Raw genomic sequence first — 18,756 nt, 5'->3', positions numbered from 1 at the left:
TCGCGAGGTCGCATATGCTCTTGGGCTTCGCGGATGATATCGACATCATCGGGATCAACCGTCGGGCCATGGCAGAGCCGTTCATACCTTTTAAAAGGGAGACTGTGAGGATTGGACTAACGATTAACACCACCAAGACCACGTACATGATTGCTGATCAGAGAACCAGGAAGGGGTCGTCGGCTTCGTGGTAGGCCGCGCACACGGTGGCTTTTTGCAGTTGACGAGGACCTAAGTGCTCTAAACGTTCAGGGTGACTGGAAGCGATTGGCCCAGGACCGAGACCACTGGAGGTGAATGCTTCATTCGACGTTGACTTATCGCTACGAGTTGTAGCCTATTAAGTATCAAGTAAGTGTCTAACATTCTCGTAACATGTCCTGCCCACCGTATCTTTCCGGTTTTGGTCACCTTCTAGGTGCTGGGTTCGCCGTATAGTGCAGTGAGCTCGTGGTTCATCCTTCTCCGCCACACCCCGTTCACCTGCACACCGCCGAGGATCGTTCTTAGCACGCGTCGCTCGAAAACTCCGAGTGCTTGTAGGTCCTCCTCGAACATGATGCATGTCTCGTTTCTGTAGAGAACCATCTTATTAGCGTTTTGTACATGGTGTATTTAGTGCATGGGTAAATCTGGTATTCACGGCATTTCTGGTGGATTTGATCTGGTTCGTTGTCGATGAAGATAGCTCGATTACTTCTCACGAACTTATTCGTTTTAGATGACAGACGACGGAAGATGATCTAGGATAGCACTTTGTATTTCATTTTCGCATCGTCACCTTTGATCACTTTATATTTTTCCGTTACAGTACTTAACAGTATTTCCGTAATAGTTTAATAATTGACGGCTCAGAACACTAACCAGAAAGAGCGTAAAAAACACAAATGAAAATAATTAAGAACTTTTCCTTTCACTTCATACTTTGTGACAGATTTTCTTACAATCACTTCTTTGTTAGCGACATCGAATATACCTACTAGCAGCGGAAGAGAGGAAAAAATAGGAACCCGGGCCGACGGTCCACCAGCCAGTCGTTAATCGCCGCCCACACTCCAGAAAAAGAGCACACAAGACTGGCCGATTGAAGGCGGTCGAGCCACTGCTGTCATCTTCGAAACTGATTGGCCCTTCATTATGGGACCATTCCAGCTGATATCAGCAGCAGCGTGTACGCGCTAAGAAGAAGGGACTTTGACTGGAAAGGTACCTTTTGGCTTACAATTTTCTTTGAGAATAAGTTTTTTTTGTGAATAATTGGACCGGACAAAATCTCCCAGGAAAAGTCGCTCGTGGTGGACATGATACTTGAAATGGGTCAAAGTGCTACGTCCGTAGTTGACCATTGCTGCTGGTGGATACATGGATTCGTCAAGATGATGATTCCTACTGTTCGTTGGCACAGAGAATCGTGTATTTTTGCAGCCTTGCTTTAATGGATGGTATGTCCATCATAGTGGAATTAACCAGGTGCTGTCATAGTATGATAAACGTTCGGTCGTAGTAATGCGAAAAAGGTCAACATCAGCAGTTCTAATGTTGTGCGAGGGGATGATAAGACGTGATATTATTTTCTGCAAGGTAGGCATCCATTAACAATGACTAAAAGGATTTACTTTATTAGTGAAATAAACTTGGACGCATGTCTACGTTAAGTAGAAGACAGCCATAGTACACCTATACTTCTTTTTTTCTGACCTCAGTTTCCAACTGGAGAAATCCCACAAGAATTTCCTTGAGGTGTTTTGGACCGAATTCCTATGAAAATGCCGGAAAAAATCTCGGAATAAAATTCTGGAGAAAGTCTGGGATTCCTCAAGAAACAAATCCTTCTGGAATTTCTCTGGAAGTTTCTTTAAGAATTTCCCATTTTGAGAATTCCTCTACGAGATCTTTCTGGAATTCCTCGAGAAGTTGTTACGGAGATTTCTCAAGTAATTCCTCCAGGAACTCCTTCACGGTATTCCTCCAGAAGTTTCTTTTCCAATTTCTGTAAAATCCAATGGAACACCTCCTGAAATTTATTCTGGGATTCTCTCAGAATTTCATTCGATGTTTTATATATACATAATTTTCAATTGAAGTTCCGCGTTCCGCTTCAGAGACTCGTTGTGCTGCGTAGGTTGTGTCCACCTCTGCCCAATAGGTTATGGACCCAGGAGTGCCGACGGAAGGGTTCCGGTTCGCGAAGAAAAAGTGATTTGTTCGTTCGCGCCGCGTGTGGAATTTTGCGTGATTGCTGCAGCGGGGTGTGTGTGTTTGCGAACAAAATGGCGGATGTGAACAAGTTTTCGTGCCAGGGTCCGTAGCGTAGTGGCTTCACGTTCACTTTATAAGTGGATGGTCATGGGTTCGATCCCAGCCCCGGCACTAGCAATTTTTCGTCAGTTTCTCTTCCCCCCAAGAGCGGCTGACACCTGACCCTCTTCTGAGCATATGGTCTAACGGACCCGGAAACTTGGATATCGACTAACGGCAACTCATAATGGACCCCCAATCGGACTGGAAATGGAACAAGAACCACACAGCAGCATCGTGCTCATCATTCTACCATGGACAAGGTAGAAAAGTGACAGCAGCGCAAAAGGTTACCAGTTCGAATTAGAATTAATGGAATTAGAATAGAGGGCGATGTACAAAGTGTAAGTGCAGCCGCCAGTTGGAATCGCTCACGCAGTGCCCTAGTGGACAAAAGAGCTGTAAATTAGGTTAAGTGGTTGAAGAATGAAAAAAAACAAGTTTTCGTTTGCCAGGTTGAATAATCAGAACTGGCAAATCTGGAAGTTCTGCATGAAAATGCACTGTACACCGACCAATTCCTCCAGCGATTCCTCCATAAAATTCTAAAGGAATTTCTCACGCAACTCTTCCAGGAACTCCTCGAGAAATTCCTCAAAAGATTCCTCCGGGAAATTCTCACGAAATTTCTTCGGAAATTCTTCCAGGGATTTATCCATGAATTTCTTCAGAAATTCCTCAAAAACTCCTCCAGAAACTCCACCAAAAATTTGTCGAGGTAAAACTCCAGAAAAACCTTCAGGGATTACTCCAGAAAATCTCCTAGGAATTTCTGCCAGAATTCCCCGGGAATGTCTCCCGTAATTCTTCCAAGAATTTTTTGAGGAATTTCGCGAGGAATTTGTCCAGGAAATCCCCCACGGATTCCTCCAAGAATATCTTCAGGATTTTTTCCAGCAATTTCTCCAAGAGTTCCTCCAAGGTTTCCTTTAGGAATGTCTCCAGGGATTCCTCCAAGTATTCCTCCTGAAAATCCTCCAAAATGTCTTCCAATGATTCTTCCAAGAATGCCTCCAGGGATTCCTCCAGAAATTCCTCAAGGAATTTTTCCTTGAATTCTTCCAAAGATTCCTTCAGGAATGCCTCCACTGATTCCACCAGAAATTGCTCCAAGGATTCCTCCAGAGATTTTTCCAGGAATTTCTGCAAGAATTCGTCAATGAATTCCTCGAGTAATTCTTCCAGAAATTCATGCAGGAATTCCTCCGGGAATTATTTCATGGATTCCTCCACATATTCCTTCTATTATCCCTCCAGGGATTCATCCTGTAATTCCTTCACGGATTTCTTTCAGGAATTTCTTCCAGGCATTACATCAGGGATTTCTCTAAGAATTTTCCACCAGGAATTTTTCTAGAAACTCCTTCAAATGTCCCTCCAGAAATTTCCTCAGGGATTCCTGCAGAAATTCCTCCAGACAATCTTCCAGAAGTTCCTCCAGGAATTCCTACAAGAAAATCTCCAGGCATTCTTCCAAGTAATTCCTTCTGGAATGCCTCCAGGAGTTCCTCCAGAAATTCTTCCAGGGATTCCGCCAGGGATTCTTCTAGGAACTTCTCCAGGGTTTCTTCCAGTAATGCTACCAGAGTTTACTACAGGAAATCCTCCAGGAGTTCGTCAATGAACCCCTGCTGGAATTCCTCCAGAAATTTGTCAAGGAATTTCTCAACATCAGTCTCTCTATCTTCTTGGCGTAACGTCCTCACTGGGACAAAGCCTGCTTCTCAGCACATAACATAAGTGGAACTCTGGCTCAAAAAGTTGATGCCTTTCCGAGTTCGTACGCTGGTATACAGGGCATCGAAATGTCAAATGCATTATAACATTATTGCCATACCATTTTCCAGCATGTATACCATTTTTCATTGCTGTGAAGTAAAACAAAGACCTCATAGATCTAGACTGGCAGCACGTGGAAATATAAAATAGGACATAAATTGTAATAAAACTTGGTAAACTCAAGTCGAAATTACGTTTTATGGCTTTAAATAAAAAAGGGGATCGATACGTGGAACGTGGATGTGTTATTTTGAAGATTTTAATGAAAAGCTAGTTTTGCGCATATCTCAGATGCCAATCTTCGTTCCTGTATTCTTTGCCAAAACTGGAATACTGGTTGGATCAGATGTTTTTTGTTTACCAAAATAAGTGACAGTTCGACGCCTTTTATGAAAGATATAACAGTTTCGCGTGCTGGAAAAGGATAAAACTTTTTCCTTCGCTCTGACTATGAAGTTCCACTTATGTTATGTGTTCTCAGCTTAGTGTTCTATGAGCACTTCCACAGTTATTAACTGAGAGCTTCCTCTGCCAATGACCATTTTGCATGTGTATATCGTGTGGCAGGCACGAAGATACTCTATGCCCAAGGAAGTCAAGTAAATTTCCTTTACGAAAAGATCCTGGACCGACCGGGAATCGAACCCGTCACCCTCAGCATGGTCATGCTGAATACCCGTGCGTTTACCGCCTCGGCTATATGGGCCCTATCTATTTCTCAACATATTTCTCCAGAAATTCCTCCATAAATTATTCACGAATTCCTCTACGGATTCTTCCAGGAATGTCTCTATGGATTCCTCCAAGAAATTCTTCAAGGATTCCTTTAGGAATGTCTCCAGGGATTCCTCCTGAAATTCCTTCAGGAAATTCCTTCTATATTTTTTCTAGCAATCGCTTTAGTAGTTCCTCCTGGAAATTCTACAGGAATTTCTCTAGACTCCTGCAGCAGTTTTTGCGAGCTTATATCAAGAATTCTTTTAAGCACTTCTTTAGCTATGCCTCCAGGGATTCCTCCAGAAGGTCCTTCAAGGTTGCCTCCTAAAATTCCTTTAGAGATTTCTCCTGTAATGCCTCCATGGGTTCCTCTAGGAATTTCTCGAACTGGTAAAGTCATTCTCAAAATGATTCACGGAATGCTATTTTGATGCGCGAATTACAAAATGGTATATTTAATTCAATTGTGGCGTATAAGATGTGTGGACGATACAATGAACACCAAGAAGGTGCATAGAATATTAAAAAGGTGTGTGACGTGAGCATGGTACATTATTATATACCTTAATGATCAAGGGAACGTCAATATAGTGCATGCCTGGCAAGTAATTGCAATTTGATATATAAAATGCATGAAATTTGGAGTAGTGTAAGCATTAGTTGATGCATAAAAATCAAATTGCGTGCGACAATAAAGGTGCATGATGTCACCGTGGTGTATAGGATCCCTATATAACACTGAGATCATGGTACATGGAGTGCTGATGTGGAGCATGGCATTCAAAGAAGGTGCATGATGTCAGTATGATGCATTAGAGTTGACATGGTACATGAAATGCTATTTTGATGTACGAAACTTCATACAATAGTAATGGTGGAATAGATGCCTAGATGATAAAGTGAACGCCACGATTACGCTTGAAAAGCTTTAGTAGTGTATGAAATTTACCGATGGTGCATGTTTTCGCAATAAGACACATATTTGATTGAAAGATGGCGCGTGAGATGGTGCCTAGATGATTCTGTGAACATCATCGTGGTGCATGGAATGCAAAGAAGCTTCACCATGATCCTGTTATACTCATCATGCTTCATATTAAGATACACTTGCAATCCGTGCAATGGTGCACGAAATTCAATGTGGCACAGAAATCAACATGGTCCAGATACGTGGAATGCTATTTTGTATGCGAAATGCCAAAATGGTGCATCAAATTCACATGCAAACCACATCATAATGGTGCATAAGATGCCTAGATGATATAGTGAAACCAAAATGGTGCATGGAAAGCCTTGAAGAAGGCGTATGATGCTAGTGTGCTGCATTAGTTGGCACCGTTATTCAAACATTATCAACATGGTGCATGGTTAGGTGCGCAAATTGCAAAAATGATGCATATAATACAAAATGAAAGTATTTTATGTGATGCTCACAACATAATGGTGCATCAGATGCCTAGATGATATAATAAACTCTGAAATGGTGCTTGGAAGCTTTGATGGTGCATGAAATTGAATGATGGTGAATTAGATTACTAGTTGATTAAAAGATAGTTCATGTGATCAGCATAATACGTGGATACCTAAATGATTCTGCGGGCGCTTTGAAGAAGGTGCAAGGTGCCGAAGTCACCAAGGTTCACGTACAGCTTTGGAATACGAAATTCCAAAATGGTGCATGTTTTTCAAATGTGGTGCTGACATCACTAATTAGTTGAAACTATGGTGCGTGAGATTAGCCTAGATGATTCCGACAACATTATGGTGGCGCATGAGTTCCTAAGAAATTGTATGCACCACTGACAGCATTAGTAGCCACCATGATTCAGGGATTCTCAACATTGCGTGATTAGATCCCTGGTGCAAGAATTGCAAAAAAATGTGCAGAGTTTAATGCAATGCGGAAGTCAACATGGATCAGGTATATGGAATACAATTTTCTGTACGATATGCCAAAATGGAGCCTGCAAAATTTAAATGTTAATTAAATGCTTAGATGATATATGAGATGTTTAGATGGTGCATGGAACTTGAAGAAGCTGCATGGTGTCAGTATACTGCATTTGATGGCAACATGGTGCATAAGATGCTATCAACCCTGGAGGAGTCGCATCTTTCAACGTTCGCACCATATTTCTTAGATGTATTTTTTTATAGAAGGGGTGGCAAGTGCCCCCCCCCCCCCCCTGTGCACGCTAGTGAATATCATTGAAATCAAAAAATGTTTTTCATAACTCCGCACTATAATATTTAATTTTATTTGCCTTTTTGGTATTGTAATGGCCTACTTTGTTTCACTAAATCAAAGAGTTGCATTAGTACTTTTCGGCACACTTGTTCAAGTATGGAAAAGTAGACCATTTCGCTACCTTTTAGCCGATGGAAAAACAATAACATTCGCAGCGTAATTTCAAAAAAGTTTTTTATTGCCCCAATTACAATATAATTCAGACACGTTTTTATTAAACGAAAACGAAAACTATGCACCCCGATCATTAGAAAAATCTTGAATTTGTAGGGTAAAATTTACTTTTTCGTGTGTGCCAATTCTTGTCTTATTAGAAGAAAAATAAATAGGGAATCGTGCCACTTGGGCGGCGGCTTCTATATTCGTCTGTTTTCCACTATAACGCAGTCAAATTTGAACCAATTGACACAACTTTTGGAATGTGGTGAGATAGGTATAGTATCTACCCGTGTACAACATTTCAAGTCAATTGGTTCAAAATTGACTGAGTTATAGTGGAAAACAGACGAATATAGAAGTCACCGCCCAAGTGGCGCGATACCCTACAAATATTCTGACTTCCCGAGTAGAGGTGAATAACAAACCAATAACTAAAGAATAACATATTTTTTAACATATCCTCATGTGAAATTCTTTAGTTTTTCAAGAATAGCTCAGGACGACACATCGATAACAAAACATGCTGTCATTGTAAAACTTGTAATTGGCGAGTTATTATTGGAAAGTATAATAACATAATAATAACAAATATAAATATCAGCCATAATAACAGAACAATAATATAATTTTCCCATATCAAAATATGTTATTATTTTGACATTCTTTTTTGCTATTACATATTTTGTTATTTCAATGGCAAAATCAGTTTTCTTTAGTTGTTATGCCATAGTAATTTAGTTAATATTTTTGTTATTTTAACTCTTTTTCCTAACAAACTATAAGCAAATTTTGCCATTCAAACATTCTATTTTAGTGGTAAAATTTGCCCTTAATTTTCCATTTCGCTCCACCCGGGTTATCTTTGCCTCATTAGATGGAATCGAAGAATCTAGAGTACCTAAACTCTGTTTACTGTATTATCCAAAATGCATCGTTTGGAAAAGTTTTCACGATACACAAGAAAATTTGCACGATGCTTCGCTCATTGCCAAGTTTTTATTTGAAACTGTGAATGTGGCGGAGAGATCTTTCTTATTTTAAAATAGTCCCGTAACGTAGAAGAAATATAAACAAGTTGTTGGTGCAGACCTAAGCGCGTCGAAAATTACACACCAAATTAAAAGCACTCCCATCTAGAGTCGGGATGAGTGTATTTGGGATAAAATTTACAATTCAAATAGCCTTTGTCAACGCTACAGCGATGAATAAAACTTTTACACGCATTAGCCTGACAATCCTGACTTGTCCTTTTTTTAATTTCTACTAATTAGTTTGTTTTCCGATTGTATGAAGAAAAGTTTATGCTTACAGGAAACTACCCTTGCCTCTCATTCTCGGAACATTTTCGGTTCATTACGTAACGAACGGCAGTACCTTTCCCGTTCGTTTTATGTTGTAGCTACTTGCCGTTCATGATGGATTCGTAGAATGCAAATTGAGTAGTTATCTCCAATTTGAATGTTGCATGTGGGGATGTGGGTAAAAGGGGGTCCGTATAGGTCAGCCAGTCTTCGCTTAACTAATCAACAAAATAAAGAGAAGTGTATTAGTACGATTCCTCCGATCAAATTTTAAACATAAGTTTTGAAATAGCAGTAACACTCCCGTAGCCCTGAATAATAAGTTAAAGTGACAAAGCATATTTATCACTTTAATGTTTCCTTCCATTTGCCAACCCGCTGCTAAAGATGCAACGTACATAGCAGTTTATCCCTACTGGAATGTAAATATTTTCCCATCTAATGCGATTTGGCAGCTTAGCAGCAAACAACCGTCCATACAACCGACAGCTGTGTGGTCACATCCATTGTAGAGAGTGACAAACATCATTTACCAATAGCGTTGTGTGTGAGAGTGTCTAAACTGCATGACGATGCTCCCTCTGACAGAGCACATATCTGACCAGATAGTGCCACCCGTTTGACGTCCAACACTATTCAGCAATTAGCACGTGGCAATCAGTGTAATTTATTTAGAAATTGTTTAGTTGGAAGCTGTCACTCCGATGTGATGCAGCTTCCCAACGAGAAAATTTGAATAAATTCAACACATTGGAGCACCATCGCTGCTTTAACTTTGACGTTGTCCTTATTTCACTTCAAGTGTTGTTTGTATTTCACCATTTCACCTAAATGAGGGAACCGTTTGGAGATGTTTTTTCAAGAATCAATTCCGCTTCTGCCTCTATTAGATCATTCCAGAGAAAACTTCAGTTTACAGTAATGGCGCCTAACAAGCATCACTCCTCCGTAAAGCGAACAAAAGGCGCATCTACTTGACAAAAGCTCTTCTTCGCACTTTCAGTCGCCGAGGGGGCCCAAATTCTGACTTTGTTCGGTAATATTCTGATTAGTACTTGGCTTATGCAAATTGAAATCCCGGTCAGGCTTTCTGATGGCACAAACATACGCACAATGGATGAACCGTGACGAGAAGACACTTGAAAGGTCCTGTTCCTCGAGGCTGAGCAATGAGCTGCTGGAAGCTGGATGATGTAAAAACATACACAAGACGCGTTGTTGAGATGATTCAATCTGCCTTGCTATTCAATTTACTTCATTTTTGGCTTGAAATTTACACCATTCGTTCACTTGTTCAGTTCATTCAGTTCGTTCAGTTTTCTAGGAATATCGAAAAGGCTTTCTGTTTTGACAGATTTCTCAAGTGCGCAACAGCGGATAACGGTGTCGGAGCTCCAGCAGCAGCGACAGCCGCCGGCCCGATTGCACCGGCAAATCCTCCTCCAACAGCAGCACTTCGATCAAGATTTTCCGCGTTCGCCATCCTCGTCACCAGAAATGTTGTAACTGGCCGAACAATTCCAACAACAGCTTATTGGTTTATCACTTAGTTATTTATTTCTCCTTATTTCACAAAGTAATCTACAAGTGCGCGTGGGAAAGCAACAGCAACTACTATATCTGTCAAACGCGCGGGTCAGGATTGATGTATATTGGTAAGAATTACAAATTTAACTTTTGAGGAGGTTTAATCACTCGATTTGAACGCCTGAGGGGCTGTACGGATACCATGTTACCAGATTGCGGCGTCCTTGTTACCGATGGTCCCGGTTCTGGTTTAAGAACAGCCTCAGTTGACGCAGTAGGTTGAGCGTGCACCACCGGTCGTTCACCAGTAGTGACCTCTTCAGTCGGTTCAGTAGCCGTTGCTACCGAAGCAGGAAATGGAATCGTAGATGGTACTCGTTCAGTGTACACCTCCTCCCTAGGGAGGTTCACCAAACCTTCACGCATGTTCGCGCCAACTCCAGCAATATGGTCGATGTGGCGCTAGACCTGTGCGCCGAATATATTTTGCACGCAAAACAAGAAAAGCTACCAAAAATTGAGATATGCTTTTTCTACCAATTTATGTATTAAAAACGTACAGAAAATGTGATAAATCATAATCCATTCGTTGTATTAAGATGCGCTACACGGTTCCATAGCTTGCATACCACTACACACAAACACCTCCATTCAAACCCGAGAAGTTGAACCGGATTGCGTCTAAAAATAACTTTCGCTTCGCTGCTGAGCTTCGCGACCTATTGTCTACATGGAATTTTCCACTTGCAAACAGCAACCTGCTGGATGCGGGTTTTTCAGTGCACAATGGGTCTAGAGTCGTATTTACGAAGACAAAAATGTTTCTGCCGAGTTCTGTCATTTCTTTTTTTCATTATTGTGAAATGATTACGGTCAATCAAGTGTGGCTTATCCAAAAATCTGCTGATTAATTATTCTCTATACCAAGGGCGTAGCCAGAGGGGGGCAGGGGGGGGGGGGCGTGGCCCCCCCCTGACCGAGCAACTATTTTCTCACTTTACCGAAAAACTTAGATGATCAGAGCTGTTTTTGACTAGTAAAAATAAAATTCTCCTGCATCCTCGTATTTTTTTAATGTATGCAGGAATTCCTTCGGAAATTCTTAGAGGAATATCTTCAAAAATCCTGAGGGTATTTCTTCGGAAATACCTGGAGGAATCCCTTCGCAAATTCCTGGAAGAATTCTATCGGAAATTCCTGAAGGAATTCCTTTGGAAATTCCTGAAGAAATTCCTTCGGAAATTCCTAAAGGATTCCTGGAGGAAATTCCTGGAGCAATTCCTTCGGAAATTCCTGGAGGAATTCCTTCGGAAATTCCTTGGGCAGTTCCTTGGAAAAATCATGGATGAATACCTCCGGAGATTCCTGGAGGAATTCTTTCAGAAATCCATAAAGAAATTCGTGAGGAAATCCTTAGGTGAATTCCTTACGAAATTTCTGGACAAAATAATTCCAAACTTCTTGGAGGAATGCTTTTGGAAATTCCTGGAGGCATTCCTTCGGAAATTGCTGGGCAATTGTCATTGAAAATTCCTGGAGGAATTCCTTCGGAAAGTCGTGGAGGATTTTTTTTCGGAAATACTTTTTGGATTTTTTTTTTGAAATTCTTGCAGGAATTCCTTCGGAAGTTTCTGGAGGAATTTCTTCGGAAATTCCAGGAGGAATTCCTTCGGAAATTCTTGGAGGAATTCTTTCAGAAATTTCGGGAGGAATTCTTTTGGAAATTGCTGGACGAATTCCTTTGGAAATTCCAGGAGGAATTCCTTCGGAAATTCCTGCAAAAATTTCTTCGGCAATTACTGGAGGAATTCCTTTGGAAATTGTTGGACGAATTCTTTTGGAAATTCCTGGAGGAATTCCTTCCAAAATTCTTGGAGGAATCCCTTCACAAAACCCTGGAAGAATTCCTTCAGAAATTTCTGGAGAAATTCCATCGGAAATTCCTGAAGGACTTCGTTCGGAAATTACTGGAGGAATTCCATCGGCGGAGGAATTCCTTGGCGAGGTCCTTCGAAAACTCTTGGATGAATACTTTCGGAAATTTCTGGAGGAATTCTTTCAGAAATTCCGGGAGGAATTCCTTCGGAAATTGCTGGACGAATTCCTTTGGAGATTCCTGGAGGAATTCATTCGGAAATTCCAGAAGGAATTTCTTTAGGGATTTCTGGAGGAATTCTTTCGGAAATTCCGGGAGGAGTTGCTTCGGAAATTCCTGAAGCAATTCCTTCAAAAAATCCTGGAGGAATTCCATAAAAATTCCAGAAGGAGTTCCTTCCAAAATTCTTGGAGGAATCCTTCACAAATTCCTGGAAGAATTCCTTCGGAAATTCCTGAAGGAATTCCTTTGGAAATTCCTTTGGAAATTCCTGCAGGAATTCTTTCGGAAATTCTTGGGGGAATTTCTTCGGAAATTCCTGGAGAAATCCCTCCGGAATCTCTTGGATGCATTCCTTCTGAAATTCGTGGAGCAATTATTTCGGAAATTCCTGGAGGAATTCCTTCGGAAATTCTTGGAGGAATTTCTTTAAAAATTCCCGGAGGAATTCCATTGGAAATTCCTGGAGGAATTCCTTTGGAAATTCCTTCGGAAATTCCTGGAGAAACTCTTTGGAAATTCCTGAAGGATTTTTTTGGAAATTCCAGGAAGTATTCCTTCAGAAATTCCAGGAGAAATTCTGTCGGAAATTCCTGGAGAAATTCCTTTGGAAATTTCCAAAGGAATTTCTCCATGAATTTCCGATGTAATTCCACCAGGAATTTTGCGAAGGAATTCCTTCAGGATTTTCCGAATGAATTCCTTCATGTATTTCCGAGAGATCTCCTCCAAGAATTTCCGTGGCAATTCCTCCAGGAATTTCCGAGGGAAATCCTCCGGAGAAATTCCTCCAGGAAATTTCGCAAAAACTCCTCCACAAATTTCTGGAGGAATTACTCTAGGAATTTCCGGAGGAATTCCTCCAGGAATTTCCGAAGGAATTCATCCAGGAATATTCTGGGGAATTCCTCTTGGAATTTTCAAAGGATTTCCTCCTGTAATTTCCGAAGGAATTCCTTCATGAATGTCCGAAGAAATCCCTCCATGAATTGCCGAACAAATTCCTCCAGGAATATTGCCAAGGAATTTCTAAAGGATTTTCCGAAGGAATGCCTCCATGAATTTCCGAAGAAATTCCTCCAGAAATTTTCCGACGGAATTCCTCTACGAATTTCCGAAGAAATTCCTCGAGGAATTTCCGGAGGAATTCCTCCAAGAATTTCCGAAGAAATTCTTCTTGGAATTTTCAAAGGAATTCCTCTTGGAATTTTTAAAGGATGTCCACCATGAATGTCCGAAGGATCTCCTCCATGAATTTCCGAATGAATTCCTCCAGGAGTTTTGCGAAGGAATTTCTAAAGAATTTTCCGAAGGAAGCCCTACATGAATTTCCAAAGGAATTCCTCCAGAAATTTTCCGACGGAATCCCTCCACGAATTTCCGAAGGAATTCCTCGAGGAATTTCCGGAGGAATTCCTTCCGGAAATACCGAAGGAAGTTCTCCATGAATTTCCGAAGGAATTCCTCCAGGAATATTGCGAAGGAAATCCTAAAGCATTTTCCGAAGGAGTTCCTCCATGAATTTCCGAAGGAATTGCTCCAGAAATTTTCCGAAAGAATTCATTCCAGAGTTTCTGAAGAAATTCCTCCACGAATTTTCAAAGGAATTCCTCCGGGAATTTCCTGAGAAATTCCTCCATGAATTTGCGGATGAATTTCTTCAGAAATTTCCGGAGGAAATCCTCCAGGAATTTCCGAAGGAGATCCTCCAGGAATTTTCAAAGAAATTCCTTCTGCGATTTCCGAAGGAATTCCTCCTGGAATTTCCGAAAGAATTCCTTCATAAATTTCCGAAGAAATTCCTTCAGGAATTTCCGAAGGAAATCTTCCAGCAATTTCCGAAGGAATTCCTCCTGGAATTTCCGAGGGAATTCCTGCAGTAATTTCAAAGGATTTCCTGCCGGAATTTCCGAAGGAATTCTTTCATGAATGTCCGAAGGAATTCCACCAGGAATTTTCGAAAGAATTTCTCCAGGAATTCCTTCACGAATTTCCGAAGGAGTACCTCCATAAATTTCAGATGGAATTCCTCCAGGACTTTTGCGAAGGAATCGCTCAAGGATTTTCTGAAGGAATTCCTCCATGAATTTCCGAAGGAATTCCTCTAGAAATTTCAGGAAGGAATTGCTCCAGGTATTTCCGAAGGAATTACTCCAGGAATTCCCAAAGGAAATCCTTCACGAATTCTCGAAGAAATTCCTCCAAGAATTTCCGAGGGAATTTTCCAGGATTTTCCCGAAGAATTCCTGCATGAGTTTCCGGAGGAGTTTGTCCAGGAATTTCCGTAGGAACTCCTCCAGGAATTTTCAAAAGAATTTCTCCTGGAATTTTCAAAGGATTTTCTCCTGTATTTCCGAAGAAATTCCTCTACGAATTTCCAAAGAAATCCCTCCCGGAATTTCCAAAGAAATTTCATATGGATTGCCTTGAAATACCTCCAAAAATTTCGGAATGAATTCCTCCAAAAATTTTTAACGGTTGTCCTCAAAAAATTTCCTTAGGATTTTCTCACATAATCCCCAAACGTGTTTCTGAAGGAATGTTTGAAGAAGTTTCTCAAGTTTTCGTAGGAGTTCCGCAATACATTTTTGAAGGAATTTCCGAAGAAACTTCTCAAGGGTCTTTCGCTGGAATTCCTTGAGGAATTTCATAAAGATTTATAAAAAAACCGAAAAAATTCCTCAACGAACTTATCAAACAATTTCTCATGAAATTTCCGAAGGTATTCCATAAGACATTTCAGACATATGTCAAACAATTTCAAAACGAACTCCTTTAACAATTTCCGAAATTTCCTTATCAAGGCATTTTTAAAGGAATTCTTTAAAGAATTTCCGAATGAGCTCCTCTAGGAAATAAAAAATCACAAAAAGGATTTCTTCAGGAATTTCCGGAATATTTTTTCAAGGAAGTTTTGAAAGATTTTTAAAGAAATTCCCTATGGATTTTCAGAAGATATATCTCATGAGACTTTTAGTGGAATTTTTTCAATATTTTCGAAAGAATTGCTTCAGGAATTTGGGAAGGAAATCTCACAGAAATTTCCGGATGAATTCCTCCAAAAATTTTTGAAGGTATTCCTCAAGGAATTTTCGGAAGAATTTCTCACGAAAACTCCGAAGGAGTTTCTTAGGGAATATTCTAAATCTATTTCAAAGAAATTCCTCAAGGAATTTCCGAAGAATCTTCTAAAGGAAATCGTAGAAGAACTCTCGAAGGAATGTCTTATGGAATTTCTCAAGGAGCTTTAGAAATGAAGGAATTCCTCAAGAAATTTCTTAAGAATTTGTCAAGGAATTTCCGGTGGAATTCCTCAAGGATTTTCGAAATAAATTCCTGAAATTATTTTTTAATTGATTGCTTTAAAAATTTCCGAATGCATTCCTCTAGCAACTTCCAAAGATATTCCTCCAGGAATTTCCGAAGGAATTCCATTAGAAATTTTCAAAGTTTTTTTTTTCGATAATTCCTTTAAAGGATTTTTCGAAGAAATTTCTTAGGGTATTCCTCAAGGAAAGAAATCTTAGTTTGATTGGAATTTTTGAAAGAATTCCCGGAGAAATTCTTAAAGTATTTTCTGGAGCTTTTCAAACGGATTTCTGGTGGAATTAAGAATGATATTTGTAAAGAATTACTGGGGAAATTCTCAATAGAATGCATGGTGAATTTCGTAATAAAACTTCTGAAGAAATTATTGAAGAAATTTCTGAAGGTATTCCCAACGGAATTACTGCAAGTTTTCCGAAGGTAATCTCTGCTGGAATATTTACATTAAAATAACCTGGAAAAATATTAAAGAAATTTCTGGTGAAACTGCTGGATAAATTCAAATTCATGATGGCATTTGTTAAGAAATTCCTGAAGCAATATCTTGAGGAATTCCTCAGGATTATAATCATATATGATTCTTCCATTGAACCATTCCTGTTAATCACCCATATTTCATACTTCACTTTTTTTTTTAATGATGAAGTATTTGAACTCCTTGTTACTGCAAAGTGGTTTTCAGTGTAAGGGTGCTCGCCCCCCCCTGGCCAAAAAGCTGGCTACGCCCTTGCTCTATACAATATCAGAATGTTTTACAAGGTCATAGCAAATTTACAAAAATAAAACATTCGATTGATTTGATTGATTTGTCTTTATTAAAGAGACTTTCAGCCCTTGGATAAAACATTCGAATCATTATAACTTTTCGAAAAGTTTTCAATAAATTGCAACTTTTTTGCCTTTGGTCATATTTTAGCCGAGTCCAACGATACATGAAGACCAATACATTAGTCACAAACTTTCAAAATTTAATTTAATTAGGTTCGCTTAGTCCTAAGGTACAGTAATTTGGTAAACGGAAGTCAAAAACTAGATATAGATAGAAGGGCTCTAATTTCGTGTAAAGTTGAACAATCAATCAAGCCTAAATTTGCACCAATAAAATCAAACTCGTTGAGGAACAATTAATCAAAATTTGAATAGTTTTGGTGGACTTTATAAAAGGATACAACTTGCTAAAAATGTTTTAGGCAATTTTTAAAACTTAGCATGCTTTTGTATATACCACTAGGAGGTGCTAGAGGTCAAGCAAATTTTAAATTTAATATATCTCAGAATTCTGGTCACTTACAAAGTTGGTGTCTTTGACAATGTTGTTCGGTAGGTTAAGGGCTTACAGTTAATGGTCCACTTGTTTCGAAATTTTGCCACAAGGAAGCCCAAGCTACACATTTGCAAAATTATGGAAATGAATGTTTTTTTCGTAAAGCAATCAAAAAGCTGTAATTTAGTTTTCTTTGAACATATTTAAGTCAAGTCAAAGGTTTTTAAAAGATATTAGTCATAAATGTGCAAAATTTTATTTCATTCGGTTCACTTAATCCAGAGATATAGCAGTTTAACGAAGAACACTCAAATATGAAACATTTTACTAGAGTCGCTCCAACTTCATGTAAAACTATCCAATCGAGCTACCAAGGTACCGAGCAATTTGTACCATTTATAGCTAATTAGTTGTGCAACTAGCAGATAAAATTTGAGAATATTCCCTACACATTATAGAAAGTTACAGGCTGCTGAATATATTCGAGATAATAAGTAAAAGATACATGCTACTACTGAGGGGCCCATATAGCCGAGGCGGTAAACGCACGGGTATTCAGCATGACCATGCTGAGGGTGACGGGTTCGATTCCCGGTCGGTCCAGGATCTTTTCGTGAAGGAAATTTCCTTGACTTCCTTGGGCATAGAGTATCTTCGTGCCTGCCACACGATATACACATGCAAAATGGTCATTGGCAGAAGAAGCTCTCAGTTAATAACTGTGGAAGTGCTCATAGAACACTAAACTGAGAAGCAGGCTTTGTCCCAGTGAGGACGTTACGCCAAGAAGAGACATGCTACTACTAATTTGCAACTAGCGCCGTCTACTGGCAGAATCCTGAACCAATCAGCTAATCAACTGAAACGCCTTAATAAACCAAACAACATTGCCGAAGAAACCAACTTTCTAAGTAATCGGAGTTCTGAGATATAGGGTAAGGGAGGTATTTTGGACCCCTTTAGGAAGTGGATGAACAATTCAGCGAAAAAAGAAAGTTCCCACTTCAAAATATGGCAAATTTCAGTAGGCATTACGTAGAGCAACTTGTTTTCTGTTGAAAAAGGTAAAACAGAACTTATAATTGTTGTAGTAAATACAAGAAATATCAAAACTCCTGAAGGATCTCGGGCTTCTATTTTGGACCACCTGATTTTATTTTGGACCACCAAGTGCACATATTTTGGCCCACCAAATTAACCTTCAATTGATTGATGAAATGAAAGCCACCTAAGCAAAAAATTAAACATAGTTAAAACTACGTGAAGTTTACATCTTTTCTATTCATTGTTTGAGGCAGGGAACGTTTAAAAATTACGTAACGGTAAAAAGAGATGAAATTTTGTTGCAATTGCTAGTTTTTACGCATTGTAGTATGTTTCATTAAAAAAATGGTACGCAAAACGTGTATTTATTAACTATTGCATGACGTCAGTCACCATGCATAAATTACGTAACGCTTCATAGAAGTGTGAAAGTCTAGTGATTTTGCTAAATATAAAGGCGTTCCACACATATTGTAATGAGTGGAATGGCCATAAAAATAAAATAATTTGAATAATACGTAAATTGTCAAACATACATTAGATAACACAATGACTCAGTCATCAACTGATTGCCGAGAAGGACAACTTTTCTAAACTGGATGACTGAACACCTGAAAATTTCAACTTGTCGAAAAGTTGTTATGATACAAATCGAATCGAAATTTTTAACTTGGCGAAAAGTTGTTAGAACAAATCGAACCCACAACAATCTCATTGTAAAATAAACGTATAACAACCCAAATCACGGGAGATCCTAACTTATTCTATTTATTTGTTTTTAAAGTACTTACATCACATTGGCATGAATATTTTTTCCTTTTAGAAGAAACTGGAGAGATAGATCTGACAGGTGGTCCAAAATATGTCCACATCTGATTATGTTGAACATATTTTGGCCATACCTCAAACCACTATTTTAGTAAATATTATCGCTCCACCGATGTTACGAACAGTTTATTTCGAGTTCCTTCAAGGCCCTAACTACATTCACATCAAA

Source organism: Aedes albopictus, chromosome 1 (genome assembly GCF_035046485.1).
Source record: "Aedes albopictus strain Foshan chromosome 1, AalbF5, whole genome shotgun sequence".
Lineage (NCBI taxonomy): Eukaryota > Metazoa > Arthropoda > Insecta > Diptera > Culicidae > Aedes > Aedes albopictus.
This window is presented reverse-complemented; position numbering follows the sequence as displayed.